Here is a 14,714-nt window from a genome sequence, read left to right on the forward strand (position 1 = left end):
TCCTTCTGGATTTTGGAGCATTTCAGCACTTGGGTCAGTGGCCCTTCCCTCATCCCTGCCCTGCGGCAGTTAGAGTCACCGTTCCCTCGCCCTTGCTCCAGACCCTTTGCCAAAGTGCTGCCAAAGGCAGCGCAGCTGGCTCAGGATCCCTGGTTGCTGCTGCTCTCCAGGATGAGCTTCAGAGGGACACTTGGAGCGCTCCCTAAAGAGCTCCCGGTGGGATGGGGGTGGATTTCTCCTCCTCGGGTGGCTCCTGGCTGCAGTTCTACGCTCAGGGGAGTCCCGTTTTCTCAGCAGGCCTGTGCAGCGAGTCTGTAGCCAACGTGTGGCTCTGCTGCCATGCCAAAGGTGCCGTTCCCTTGCCCAGCCTGGCTGCAGCTGGGGGATGTGCTGGGCACGGCTGGAGACTTTCCCCCAGTCCCTTCCCTCACCACCAAAATCCTCCAACATCACCATACTTACATCTCCTCATTGATTCGAAAAACACAAACTAACGCTTATTTCAGTTTAAAAACTACATTTATTGCAGATTGTTACACTTGCATGGCTGATAAATACACAAAAACCAAAAGAAGGTAAAAAATTACATTTATTACAAATTGCTACAACCACACTATCAATTAATATACAAATATCATTTTAAGTTTAACAAAACTCATTTATTACAGATTGTTACAACTACTCTGATTACAAGTACAAAACACCAATATACCTATCTAAACAACCCTACACCTATACCTAAATAAACATAATTATATAAGCGTACAACTCTATACATACTTAAAAATAGCTGTAAACAATATACAGGCATAAATATAATTATACATTCAACATGATACATACAATACATATATAAAGAGATACGTTTATGAAGATAACCCCCCTGTATACAAATACACAAGTACCAATATACTATTCTAAATAGCTCTATGCCTGTAACTCCATCAATGGATCTACACAGCTATACAACTGTATACATCAAGGTGAACAAAAGTACATATGTATGATTAAACATCCATACGTACATATAGATAAATGTAACTACAGATATAACTGTGCACATACACATACATATGAAAATATCAATATCCCTATCTTTCCCTATCTAAATATCCATATAACTACTTCAGTCTTACTATGCAGCTATACAACTGTATATATAATGAAAATATACCTAAATACAAACAGAAATATAAAAATACACGTAAACCCATACAAATGTAAATATACCTATACAAATATCAATCCACCCATCTAAACGTCCATGTACTTATATAATTACATAAATCTATAAATATATTCAGAGGGATTGCAGGCGCCGATGTTCCCAGGCTCTCCCTCGGTCTCTTCCTCCCGTGCAGAGCAGCTCTCCTGGACGGGGACAGCAGATGGGACACCTGGCAAGCAAAGGGAACACCGAGTCAGGATCGGGACGTTTCCCTTGGCAGCACCTGCGTTTCCATCGGGGAAGAGAAAATCTCAGAGCCCCCCCAGGAGGGTTAGAAAGAAAAAGCAGGCCCAGCGGGCCAGGCTGCGGCGAGCGCAGCCCCGGCCGGACCATCCCGCAGCCCCCAGCAGCGCGGCACAGCTGGCACCGCTGCCGGGCCCTGCCGGCACAGCTGCCTTGCCCAAGGACAGCCCCTGTGCCGCCCGGGGCAGCCGCGCTGAGCGGCCCCAGCACGGGCAGGGCCCGCTCCTGCCCAGCCGGCCAGTGCCCGCGGCCAAAGCCCACGCCACCCTCACGCCCACCCTGCCTCAGCGGCCCTGGGGCCTCACCCAGGGTCTCGGGCGGCAGCAGCAGGTCCCCGTTCGCTGCTCTTGCTGGCGGCCTTCCGCTTCTCCCTGCTGGTTCTCTCCGGCTCTTCTCAAGGTCTTCAGGGCAGCTGTGGCAAAAGTGGAGGCTCTGGAATTGGTTCCACAGCCTGGCAGAGCCACAGGCCCAGACCCCTCTGTGCTCCCTGCTGGCCCCCTCCATCCCCTCAGCCCTGCCATCCCCTCAGCAAACCCCCAGTCCTGCCAGTTCCTGCAAACTCTCAAAGTCCTCTCACCTCCCTCACTCCCTTCAGACCCCTCAAGTCCCCTTAGGCCTGCCACCCCCCTGCCTCTTCCCTCGTGGGACTTCTACCCCTCAGTCCCACCATTCATTCCCCACTTTTCCCAGTTCCCTCAGCCCCACTGGTCCCCTCAGCTCCCTCTAGAGCCCTCAGTTCCTGCCACTCTGCTCAGTCCTCCCAGCTCCCTCAGTCCTAACACCCCCCTTAGCCTGTGCCACTTCCCCGTCCCCTCAGCCCCCACCATCCCCAGCAGCTCCTCCACACCTCTCTGCTCCACCATTCCCTTCAGCTCTCCCAGTCCCTTCAATCCCCACCATTCCCCTCTGCTCCCCCACCATCGCTTCAGCCCCACCAGCACCTCAACGTCACCGTCCCTTCAGTGTCACCTCTCCCCAGCCCCCTCTGTCTCACCGTCCTCCAGCAGCTCCTCAGGGCACAGGGCCTGCGGCCACCGGCAGCTCCCACCGCTCCAGGGACACCGGGGCTGCAGCTGCTGCTCCGCCCGGCCCGGCCGCCAGCTCGGAGCCAGCACAGGAGGAGGGGACAGAGGGGGCACAGGGGGAAAAACAAGAGGTGAGAGAGGAAGAAGAGCAGGAAAGAGGTTAAAAAGCTGCCTATACCTATACAGATATCAATCTATGTACCTAATGCTCCATATACCCATAACTATATAAATGTATAACTATGCACATATAACTATTTATAAACATAACTACATATATATAAATGCAACTGTACACATTTAAAAATGTAACTACGCAGATCTAGAAATACAACTATGCATACATAAATAAAACAATATACATAAATATATATAGAAATTTACCTCTATACATCTTTAAATTCATCTATCTAGACATATCTATACAACTGTATAAATCTAGAAATATAACTACAGAAATGGATAAATATAACTGTACATATCTATCAATATCACTATAGACAGAGGGATTGCACCTGCCAGATCTTCTCGCAGGCTCTCCCTCTGTCTCTTCCTCCCACTCAGGACAGCCCTCCTGGAGAGGTCAATCAGATGGAATCTGGGAAGCAAAGGGAACACTGAGCCAATATTGGCCCTTGTGCACATCTCCCTTGGGCAGCAATGGTCCTTCTTCTGAGGGACTGTTAAAGATGGCCTCAAAGGCAGACTCTCACTTGGGAGTTTGAAGGCTGCTCTTTAGAGAACAGGGAGCATTCCAAGTTTGCAAAACCTCCAACGGTTTGAAGTCTCCCAATAAAGTCTCAGCACCCGCAGTGCAAATGGCACCAACGAGAGCCTGAAGCTCAGTCAGTCCCAGCTTCTTCCCACACAGAAGCCCAGCCTTGTTCCTCCTCTGTGCTGACAGAGACACATCAGTCCTCACTGAAACGGCTGAAGCTGAAGGGTGCTGTGAGCTGGGTTATGAACCACATCGGGACAGCCGGGTTGGTGACACAACTCCCACAGGGTCAGGGTTATTCACGGCTCTCTGGCCACAGCACAGCACTCGGTGTCAGTGCCTCTGGAGAAGCGTGGAGGGCAGGGCTCGGGGAGGCTGTGCCAGGGCAGGATTTGAACGAAAGGCACCAGGGAGCACCAACCCTGCAGACAGGAACTCAACTCTTCTCATCTCCCTTCCTGCCAGAGGCAGGCTCAGAGCAGCCGCCTCAGAGCTCTCTAAAGCAGTGTGGGCTCTCTCCTTACCAGGCTCCTCGGGCTCCAGGGAACTGTTCCCGCAGCTCATGGCGCCAGGCAAAGCTCCCTCTGCTGCAGCCCTGTTCCCAGCCTCCCCTCCTGAAGACTCAGGGGCAACATTAATATTCCCCTTGAAAGAAAACCAGAAAGAAAGAAACCCAAAGATCACTCACTGTTTTCTTGGAATTACTTCAGGGGTACAAAACTTCAGAGCCTGCCACATTTTCTTCTCTTGAAGAAGAAAATGCTTTTGAAAACTGCTGTGTCTGAGTTTACAGAAGACAGAACTTCATCACACTTGGCAATGAGATATTGGGCATCCCAAAAAATCCCACACTCCACCTTGACTCTGTCCTTCCTGGCTAATATATCTGCAGCAGGCAGTGGGTCTGCATATTAAACAAAACAGAGAAATTCTTTGGCAAAGTTGTATAATAATACGCAAAAAGGCCAGTGCCACCACAGGAACTGAACACTCCAGGCAAGGCTGGGAAGAGGCAAGGGTTAAGAGGAAGGAGATTCCTAAGTCAAAGAGGGAATCCGGCAAACACAAGGACTCATGGTCCCTGACTGAACTGCTCTTCCACACAGAAGCAGCCCCTGGGCTTCAAGGAGTCCTTAACCCTTTCATGTCCAGCATCATCACTGTCCTGCTCACCAATCACACAAGTCATGGGGCCTCAAAACCAACACTTCTGCCCCCTAAAAGCTCCACTGCTCACACACTTTCATCCCTTGTTCCTAACAAAGAAGTCTGGGCCCCAAAGGCCTTCAACAGTGGAGAAGATTAATAGCCAGAGATCTGCCAGGATGAACCACACTTCTCATAGAGATATGATGGAACTCCATTTATTCCATTGTCAGACCCATAGTTATACCCTAATTCTCCAAGCACGCATAAGCAAGCTCCATACTATTGGATTACAGCTACTGTTGACGTGGCCTTTAATAGCAAGTGATTGGTTACAGTTTAATATGCACACGACTAACTAACATAAGTCTTTCTCTTTCTATGGTCAGCATCCCACTCCGCCACATCCTGTCGGGTTGCCACATCGGCATTGCTCCTCTCTTTTTTCTCTAGTCAAGGACAGTTCACTAATACAGCTTGGATTGTGCATGTACATTCACTCAGCAATTTCTCTACAAAGATTGACTTCTCAAACACAGTCCAAAAGCTGCCAAAGCTTCCACTTCATCACCACAAAGGCCCCTGCACCAGGGATTCTTCCCAGCAAAAGGAGCACCCAAACCGGGCCACCACAGGCTCACACCTCTCATCCTCACTAAGGGGGGAGACTTTCCATTCCCTCTTCTTTTGGAATCTTGCTTGACCAAGCAAATCCTTCCTTGTCCATTCAAAGCTTAATCCAAGAAGCCTTTGCTTCTCAGCCATGCAACAACATTCACAGCTCTCAGCCCAGCCCCGTTCATTCCCACCCAATGGAGTTACCTGAGCACAGGGACACCTTTCAGGCAGGGATGGTGACAGCATCTCCTCCAGTGTCTCAAGAACAAGGTCGAGATCCAGGGGTGGCAATTCCTCCTGCCCAGGACTATTCCAAGCCCAGCTGGAGGCCGTCCATGCTGCCCAACCAGCACTGCCACGTGGAGCACTGGGGGCTGAACTGCCCGGTGTGGCTGCAGGAATCCAAACACATTGGTCAGGCTCCAGAATGTGGCTTTGGGACACAGAGCTCTATTGCTGCCTTGCAGCAAACATCACAGGAAGCACACAGCAAACCCCATTCCAGAAATGTATTCCAACTTCCCAGGGGATTAGAAGACTGATTTCTTCCTCGCAAACAGTGTTTCTTCTAATTAATGATAGGTAGGTATATTAAAGGATGGATTGTAAAACTGATCTACACACAAAGACTTTGTAATCTCAGCCTTTTCTATCTCCCCAGCAGCTTTTGGATGTGGCTGCTTCTGAGTTTCTCATCCCAACAGACCACAGAAAGTGGATGCACCCAGGAAGAGCCCAGATCTGCAGACACACATGCTAAAATTCAACTGTGATTGTATTGTAAAAAGCAACCTTGTGGGTGAGGCCGTATTCTGCAGCTGCAGCGTTTCTAGGGACACACAGAGCTCCTTGAAATTTAATAGCCTTCTTTGCAGGAGAGACAATCTGCAACCTCTGCAATATCCTGTCAGCATCCTAGTTGGGCTTCATTCCAAGGAAGATGGGGGTGCACTTGACACTGACCACTTGTGGACCAATGTTTTTTGCCTCTCCCTTTCATCCCTACAGAGAGGCTGCCTGGAAAACGGCCAGAACACCCTCCAAATCTGGAGGAAGGACAGCAAAAGCAGACAGAGATTGGTTTTGTTATCAAGGTCCTGCTTCCCAGTTCACTTGACAATTCCTGTCTGATTCACACTCGAGATGTACACATGACAGAGCACTGCAGGAAAATACTTCAAATGGTCACTTTTCATGATCTTCCTGAAAAGCAAGGGTACAAACTCTCTCCCTACCTGATGGGCTGTAGGCTGGGTGTGCTGCTCTGAAGATGTGCAGCTGCTGCTCTCTGGAAGTGCCACAAAAAGGCTTTGATGGTCTACAGGAACCAGCGGAATGATGAGCTCAGGCTGGCGTAGAAATCTGTGTGTGTCCTCTGAAGAATCCTCAAGAAGTCTGGAGGTGGCAAACATTTTCCTGGGAGTTGCTGGGAAAGCCTCACGCTCTTGAGAACCTGGACTTGCGCTGGAAGGGCCTAGAGGCAGCTCTGAATCCTCAGGTGAGGCAGCACCAAGGTTCTGGCTCAAGGGAGCTGTGGAGCAGAGAGGAAAGAAGAAAGGAAGCAAAGGGAAGGCTGAGTCACTATTGGTCCTTGGGTATGTTTCCCTTGGCAGCAACTGCACTTCTGTCAGGCAAGAGAAAAGCTCAAATCCTCACAAGCAGGGTGAGAAAGAAGAAATCCCCACATGTACTGGGGCTTTACAACAACCAATTCCTTGTCTACTTAGCTCTCCCCTACTCATTCGACAGTCTGGAAAAGTGTCCCATTGCAATTCCTTGGCAGGAGGCAACTGCCAGAAACCCAACTGCCGGGTCTTCTCCCTCTGCACCAAAGGGACAGGAGGCTCCCTCCAGCTGGGCCAGACAAAGACTGAGCCCTCGGCACTCCGATGCACCCACGGAGAGCTCCCCAAGCATCCCCAGGGCCGGGCAAGGAGCAGAGCCAGCCACAGCTCGGGGCTGGGCCAGCTGCAGGCCCAGTGGGCCAGGCTGTGGTGAGCCCACTCCGATGCACCCACGGAGAGCTCCCCAAGCATCCCCAGGGCCGGGCAAGGAGCAGAGCCAGCCACAGCTCGGGGCTGGGCCAGCTGCAGGCCCAGTGGGCCAGGCTGTGGTGAGCGCAGCCCCGACGGGACCGTCCCGCAGCCCCCGGCAGCGCGGCACAGCCGGCACCGCTGCCGGGCCCTGCCGGCACAGCTGCCTTGCCCAAGGACAGCCCCTGTGCCGCCCGGGGCAGCCGCGCTGAGCGGCCCCAGCACGGGCAGGGCCCGCGGCCAAAGCCCACGCCACCGTTTGTTCCTGCAGCTCCCACCCTGTTTTTTGCTTCGCCACCGGTGGTTCCTGCCTGCTCTCTTTCTCTTTCTCACGCTCAGATGTGGGCAGCCGAGACCGCGGCTGAAAGCGCTGCTCGGCTGGGCCTGGCCGCCAGCCCAGCCCCCAGCACGGCCACAGTGCACAGAGGTGGCACAGCAGACAAGGCAATGGGGACAGAGGCAGCAGAGTGGGGATAGAGGTGACAAAGCAGCAGATGCCTTGACAGGTACCAAGAGACGTACCTAATTATCCATTGACACAGAGCATGTGAAAGAGCGGCCTCTAGAATGAAAACCTTAGCTTGATAGGTGTCACTATAAACATCTAGAAGCAGAAGAGGGAGAGGGGTTCCAGCTGCCCCATCTTCACCGCTTCTCCCTCGGCCCCTGTACTGGTTTGGTCTAAAATACTCATTACTGTTTATCTGCTGTGAGATAAGAATTAGGAGAAATGCAAAGCAGGCACCAAACTTGAAAGAATATAAAGAAGTTTATTAACAGACCTAAAAAAAGGGAAAAAAAATTATACCACCTTCAGAACTCTCCTCCTCCCCCCCACCTTCCTCCCTTCTTCCACTGACAATGTAAAAAAACAACCCTTAAGATGTTCAGTCTGTTTACCACTGCCATAATAACCTTGTTTAGTCCATTTAGAAAGAGAAGTCTCTTCTTGCTCATGCTATGAAAACAGTATCACAACGAGGCAGCCACCCACTTCCAAATATTGTTCAGTCCATTTAGGAAGAGGAGTCTCTCTGCCTGCATGTGAGTCCCTTCCCCCGACTTGCAGCTTGTTCAAGGTCACACACAGATAGCAATTGGTTTTCCCGCATTCGAGGGTCCACTCTTGAAGTTTTTTGGGGTACAATTTTAAGGTTGAGCCGTTCAGAAACAAAAACAGAGGCCCTTCTCCTTCCCTGGGAGCAAAGGGTCTTCCTCATCTTCATTGTTAGGACTATCTCTGGGAGCATCTCTAGGAACTGAGGTTTTCTCCTTTCCCATTTGGAGCAAAGGTCCTCATCTGGTCCATCTCTCCCTGTCCAAACTTCTCATGAAATTACAGCTGCGTCAGCATCTGCCTATCTCAGCGCAGCTGCTTTTGCTTGCGAGTTGAACACTCCACCCCCCATATGGAATTCATGGAATTACAACGGGATACTCTGATGTATCATAGCTTCACAACAGAATTTCAGCTTTAAGCATCTCCTCTCTCTCCTCCCTAGGGTTTTCAGCTCTTCACAGCAATAAAAAGGGTTAATCTCACCTCGGCCTTGCAGCTTTGCAGCTGGAATGTTGAATTTTTCTCATCGCAGTGGAGAGGGAGGGAGAGCCAAGCCGCTCCGGCTGCCCACGGCAAGGCAGTGGGGGGGGGGGTTCCACGGCTGGAACAGGTCCATCGGCTCCAGGATGGCCGTGGCCCGGCCCAGCCTGGCCCAAGCAGGGCCTGGCCGGGCCCGCTGGCCCCCACTCGGGGCCCGCAGCCACCTGTCCCAGAGCCGGAAACGAGAGAGAGCTTGGGGGGGGAGGTTTGCCTGTTCTTAAGTGTGGATCACAGAGGCGGCCACAACTTTAAGTGGCTTAAAGAATTGTCCATATTCAAACTGGCCAGCTGATAGGTTCTATCAGGTCCCAGAGGAAACTGTAAGCACCCCTTAGCAAGGACATCCCTTCCGGGACTATGCTTGCTAACCTATGACAAGGTCATAGTGAGAATTCCAGCTGCTTGACTTTGGGCCTTTACTGCCTCAGTGGAACAGAAACATAACTCAGTGTTACACTTGGTTACAGATTTTGGGGGTTTTATACCCTATAGATTTTTGCCACATGCTCCTGGAAATAAATACCCAATTTCAGTGCCCATTTGCCTGCAAACTATGGAGCAGCAGCAGAGGGCTCCAAGAAGCAGCACATTACAATTTCACGTCTGAGCAATTGGGTGGGGCGGGCTTGAGGTTCCCAGGCAGAAACGTGTGGTTTGTGTGTGGGTTTGCAGCACGCAGCCCTGGGCAGTGCCTGGAGTGAGATCGGTCCTTGCTCACCTGTGCTGGGACAAGGAGAGCACCTGGATTTCTGCTGGAGGATTCCTTACAGCTTGTGGCATAGGCCAGGTCAGAGTGTGAGGACATCAGGCCAGTGTTCCCCTGGTGTTACACGTCCTTTGGGAGGGGGGAAGAAGAGTTACTGAGTGCCTGAAGTGATTCCAAGAAAATACCGAGTGACCTTTGCTGGACTTGTTTTTCTTTCTCTTTTAAGGAGGATGTCAGTGTTGTCCCTGAGCGTTCAGGAGAGCAGCCTGTGAACAGAGCTGCCACAGAGACAGCCTTGCCTGGCAGCACAAGCAATGGGACCAGCTCCCTGGAGCCAGAGGAGCCTGGTAAGGGGAGAGCCCACATTCCTTGAGAGGGCTCTGAGAGGGCTGCTCTGAGCCTGACGGGCAGGAAGGGAGATGAGAAGAGTTCAGTCCCTGTCTGCAGGGTCGGTGCTTCCTGGGCCTTTTGTTGAAATCCTGCACCGGCATCACCTCCCCAGCACTGTCCCCCACGCTCCTGCAGAGGCACTGACCCCGAGTCCTCTGCTGTGGCAACAGAGCAGTGAATGAACCTGACCTTGTGGGAGTTGTGTCACCAACCCCGATGTCCCCATTCCAGCTGAGGGCCATGGATCCATTTGCTGCAGGGTGACAGCGCTACGCAGGCAGCACTGAGTGAGGTGAGTGTTGGAGCAACAGGAAAAAGCCCACCAAAATCTGAAGCCAGTGCAAAAGTCCAAACTTCTTGCCTCAAATCACAAAATTTGGTACCGGTCTGCTGATAACCTGAGACACAGGAGAAAAACAAGCAGCAGAACAGCTAAGGCCAAACATTTCTCAACTCTAAAGTAACTAAAGGAAAAGTAACTAAAGGAAAATCCAGCAACTAAAGGAAAAGCCTGAGCTCAGATTAGCAAGAACTCCAAGGAGAGAGGGAGCACTTTGGATCTGCATTCCAGAGCAAAGCTGGTGCAGCCTGCAGTCCTTGTGTGGAGCTCTTTCCCTCCCAGCTGTTCCTCCCAGAGCTGATGGCAGAGTTGGCAGAGCTGTGTCTCACTGCAGAGGGAGTTCCTCAATCCCAGGGAACGGAGCTGGTTCGTGACTCGGCTCACAGCACCCTTCAGCTTCAGCCGTTTCAGTGAGGACTGAGGGCTCTGTCAGCACAGAGAAAGAGCAGGGCTGGGGTTCTTTGTGTGGGCTGCTTCTGTCTGTGGTTAAAGCTCTCATGGGTGCTACTTGCACTGCAAGTGCTGAGACTTTATGGGGACGCTTTAAAGCTTTTGAGTTTGGAAAATGCCGGAACGATTGCTGTTCCTTAGGGAGCAGCCTCCAATGCCAGGTGAGGGTCTGCCTTTGCAGCCATCTTTCCCAGTCCCCAGTAGAAGTACAGCTGCTGCCCTAGGGAAAGGTGCCCAAGGGCTGATACTGACCCAGAGTCCTCTGTGCTGCCCAGAGCTCTGCTCGTTGTACCTGGCCAGGAGCGCTGCCCTGCACGGCAAGAAGGGGCCGAGTTCCCAGCCTGGGCCGGCCCTGGGGGTGACGATGGCGGCAGCGCTGCGGGGCCACAGCGCCTCGTGCAGAGCCCCCACTGCTGCCCCGAGGTCCCTGCGGACACCAAGAGACTGAAGAGGGACCATGAGGAGAGCCTGGCAGGTGGCCTGGAGCTGCCCAGCCCCGCTTCCAGCTGCTCCCAGCAGCACCTGGAGCCAATCCTGAGCCGGGACCTGCTGCTTCCACCCTTGAGCCACCTGAGCAGTGAGACCGGGGGAAAATGGGAGGCTGGGGGGGTTGGGTGGTGTGGGGTTTGAAAATCTTTGGGTCTGTGTAGAGGTGGGGTCAGTCATGTGCAGGGAGAGCTGGAGCATCTGTCACTTGTGTGCAGAGGGGAAGGACCTGGCAGTGAGGCTTCTGGCAGTGCTTTCCTGCCAAAGAAGTGCAAGGTAGGCCATTGTAGTGGTTTGCGGGACGAGGGAATGGGGAGCTGAGAGCCTCCTAAATAGACAAGGTCTTTGTTCTTGGAAAGCCCCAGACCTTACTGGGTTTTTTTTCTTTCTAAGCCTGCTTGGGAGGATCTGGGATTTTATAGTCCCTGAGACAAGTATAATTGCTGCCAAGGGAATTGTGCACACAGCTGATACTGACTCAGTGTCCCTTTTTCTGGCTTTCTCCAGACCCCTCGAGGACAAGTGAAGGGGCTTCTGGATTGCTCCCAGGTAAGGAGGCTTCCCCAGCTCTTCCAGAGAAAGTGGTCACCACTCTGAGCATTTAGGGGCTTTTGACCGATGCCGCCTCCGGGCACGGTCCTAGCTGACACTTGTTTGTTTGTTTATTGTAACCACTGTTGTAGTCATCTGAAGACATTTTTAGACTGAAGTTGATAGTTCATGTGTTGGCAGTGCAGTTGTAGCAATTTCCCATCAATTAAAGTTTTAATTGGAATGGGTGTTGATCTGTGTTACTCAAAGCAATTAGCAGAGGTAAACATTATGATACTGGAGGACTTTGGCAATGAGTGAAGGCAACTGGGGGAAAATATCCAAGCATGGCCAGCAGCTCCCTCAGTTCAGTAAAGCAGGGCAATGAAACCACAGATCTTTGATAGCTCAATCCACTGTGTCAATAACTCCAAGTTCCAGAACAAGTTCCCTGTGGAAGAGGTGAAAAGGGGAACAGCTCCAGGGGAACGCTGGCCGATGGATTTCTCCGAGTTACCCAGCTGTGGATGTTCCAGGCGTGTGCTGCTTTTAGCAGATGCATTTTCAGGACGCTGGCTGGCTGGGCAAGCCCTTGGGAAAGCTCCACTGAGCTTTCTGCACTTGTGTAACACGGCCAGAGGTGCAGAGCTGCTGGAAAGCCCTGCAGGCCTCATGCTGATCTAGCCTGGCAGAACTTTACAGTGTCCCAGCACAGAAAGGGCTTCAGCAGCTCCTGCAAGTCCCTCTGCCTTGCTGGGGCTGAGAGACCTTCCCCAGTGGAAACAAAGGCTGTGCCATGTGCCTTGCTACCTGGATGTGGTAGGAATGTGCAGCTGCGCTGGGGGACAGCAGAGAAGCAAATTCATTCCTATGAACTATTACAGTTAAACCATTGGTTTGAGAGCAAAAGGAAAATGTTAATTTAAGAAGTAATTTTGCCTGGATTTTTTTGACAAACTCTGGTCTGTTGGCAAAAGTAACGCTGTCCTTGTGAGTACAGAGCTCCGTGCAAGATGAACAGACTGTCATCACAGAGGTCACATCTGCAGGATGAAAACCCTCTGTGCCATTACTTTGATGTAAGCTAAGCACAAGTGACACAGCTCTTCATCCTCAGCAAGGACTTGTCACTGAAATGTGAACAGACACAGCTCTTGTTTACAAGTGTTGCTAAATTGTCAGACACATCAGCCAAACACCCTCTTGTAGGTTCTCCGGTGGGTTCGGTCGGGAGATCTCTATAAGCAGATCTTTGGACATGCGGTTTATTGCAAAGGGCGTGGGTATAGGGGCACTGCTCAGAGCTGCCAGACTCAGCTCGGAGCAGGCCCAAGAGAGCAAGAGAGTAAGCGAGTAAGTAAGGAGAGAGAGAGAGAGAGTGTGTAAGAGTGTGCGAAGAGTAAGAGAGGAATGGAATAGAATAGAATAGAATGGAGAGAGAGGAATAGTGAAGTCCTGGTTACAATACAATAAATCATCTTTTGTACTGAATATTCTAATTGTCACTAACCAATCTAATACAAGATACAAATCGTATAGCATTTACATACAGCCTATAAGAGTTCTTATATTACCATAGAGTGTTACATCTTAACTTCTAAAAACTACTCTTTGGACCCCTTCTGCTGAGCTAGTAGGGTCTGCTCTGACCCTTGGACCTGCCTGCAAGCAGAGGGTATTGTTCAATCAAGAGGGGATTACCTTCAGTCGGCCATACCATTGTTTTCCAGTTGTTCAGTAACTAAGACTTGGTATTTCAAAAGTGGCTTTCATTTCGATGTTGCCTGTAGTTTTCATATTCCCAAAATCTTTTGTCAGGCAATCATATTTATAAGGCTTTCCCGTTTCATCTTCCCCAACACCCTCTCGTGTCTTTCTTTGCCTCTGGCTGTTGCTACTGAGCTGCTGCTGAGAAAGGAAAAGGCAGAGCCCTTCAGGGTTCACAGAGGAGACTTTCCAACAGGTAGAAACTTCCTCTTCTCTTTTGTTTTCCAACGACAATCGAGGATTTTGTCCCAAACCAATGTGTCAACAGCTGCAGACATGCTCAGGAGCTGAGAAGTTGTGTGTGGCCATTATGACCAGGATCTGAACAGCCTGAATTTTCACTGCTCTGAAATCCAGGGGCTTTAGGTGGTGACTGATAGGTAGGTTCTGACTTTAGGTTGTCAGAAAATGCCCTGTAGATAGAATCAGAATTCCCAAGGATTCTATCCTCTCCCTCTCCCTCTCCCTTCCCCTCTCCCTTCACTCATTTTGTCTCTTATTTTCACATACAGAGTTTTTGATCATCTGTCCCATCCAAATGTAATTTACCAGCCCTTCATCACCTCTGTCAGATACTGTTTGAAAGTGTCCTCTCTGTTCTCTGAGAGGCATCTCTACACCATCCTGCCCGTGCAGATGCTCTTGCTTGGTGACAGAGGCTGCCACCAGCACCTGTGAAGTCACAGCTGCAAAATTTATGCTGGCCTGAGGCACTTTCCTTGGAGTGGTGTGGTGATGCGATACCTTTATTGTATTTTTACAGAAGTTTTCTGTACCCCAATGGTTCATCCCTACCTTCCCCACTCCTATTCCCAGTTGGTTTGCCCCAGACCCAAGCCGCTCCCCCGGTGCTCCCTACATGGTTGTTCTCCTCCCCTTGTTCTAGCTCTTTCCCTATCAATCACCCAAACCCCTCCTGTTGTTCCCGAAGGTCCAGTGTCCATCATCTGAAACCTCCCAGTTTACCCTTATATGGTCCCCATCAATCCCCCGAGACCCTACCCCTCTAGATACCTCCCCCTTTGGAAATCCCCTAAACCTGGATGCCCCACTGGGGCATGTGCTCCCTTTCCCTCCTCCCCTTGAGGCTATTGGCCCAAGGAAATGTCTATCCTCGTCCATATCCCTCCCTTAGAGATTTCTATTGGTCCCCAGTTAAGCCATCCCCATTGTACCACCTCCCTTTCTAAGAGGTTCCCTGGAGCTGCTGGAGGCTTGTCCCCTGTGAGTTGCCTCCAATAAAGTTGGATTCTCCCGTGTGGCAAGCCTCCTTGCTACTTTTTATTCTCTCCCTCGTCCGGACTGCTGACAGCCACTGTGCCTGGAGCTTCAGCTCCCGTGGGCAGAGCTGAGCTCCCGAGGAGCAGCTTGAAAGTCAAGAGCCTCCGGCTGCTCCCCACTCCTGTCGCACACCGCAGGAGCTAGCGTGGGCA

The 14,714-nt window shown here is 51.2% G+C and overlaps 1 long non-coding RNA gene across 1 annotated transcript; it reads right to left on the bottom strand.

Moving 5' to 3' along the window:
• Positions 1–571: 571 nt before the first annotated feature.
• Positions 572–6,925, bottom strand: LOC116437594. Its single transcript, XR_004237373.1, has 6 exons — positions 6,214–6,925; positions 5,183–5,370; positions 3,739–3,859; positions 2,466–3,094; positions 1,777–1,883; positions 572–1,397 (listed from the first exon to the last, which is right to left on the bottom strand). It is a non-coding gene; the product is annotated as an uncharacterized LOC116437594 (long non-coding RNA).
• Between the last annotated feature and the right edge of the window lie 7,789 nt (positions 6,926–14,714).

This window comes from Corvus moneduloides, chromosome Z (genome assembly GCF_009650955.1).
Source record: "Corvus moneduloides isolate bCorMon1 chromosome Z, bCorMon1.pri, whole genome shotgun sequence".
In the NCBI taxonomy this organism is placed as follows: Eukaryota; Metazoa; Chordata; class Aves; order Passeriformes; family Corvidae; genus Corvus; species Corvus moneduloides.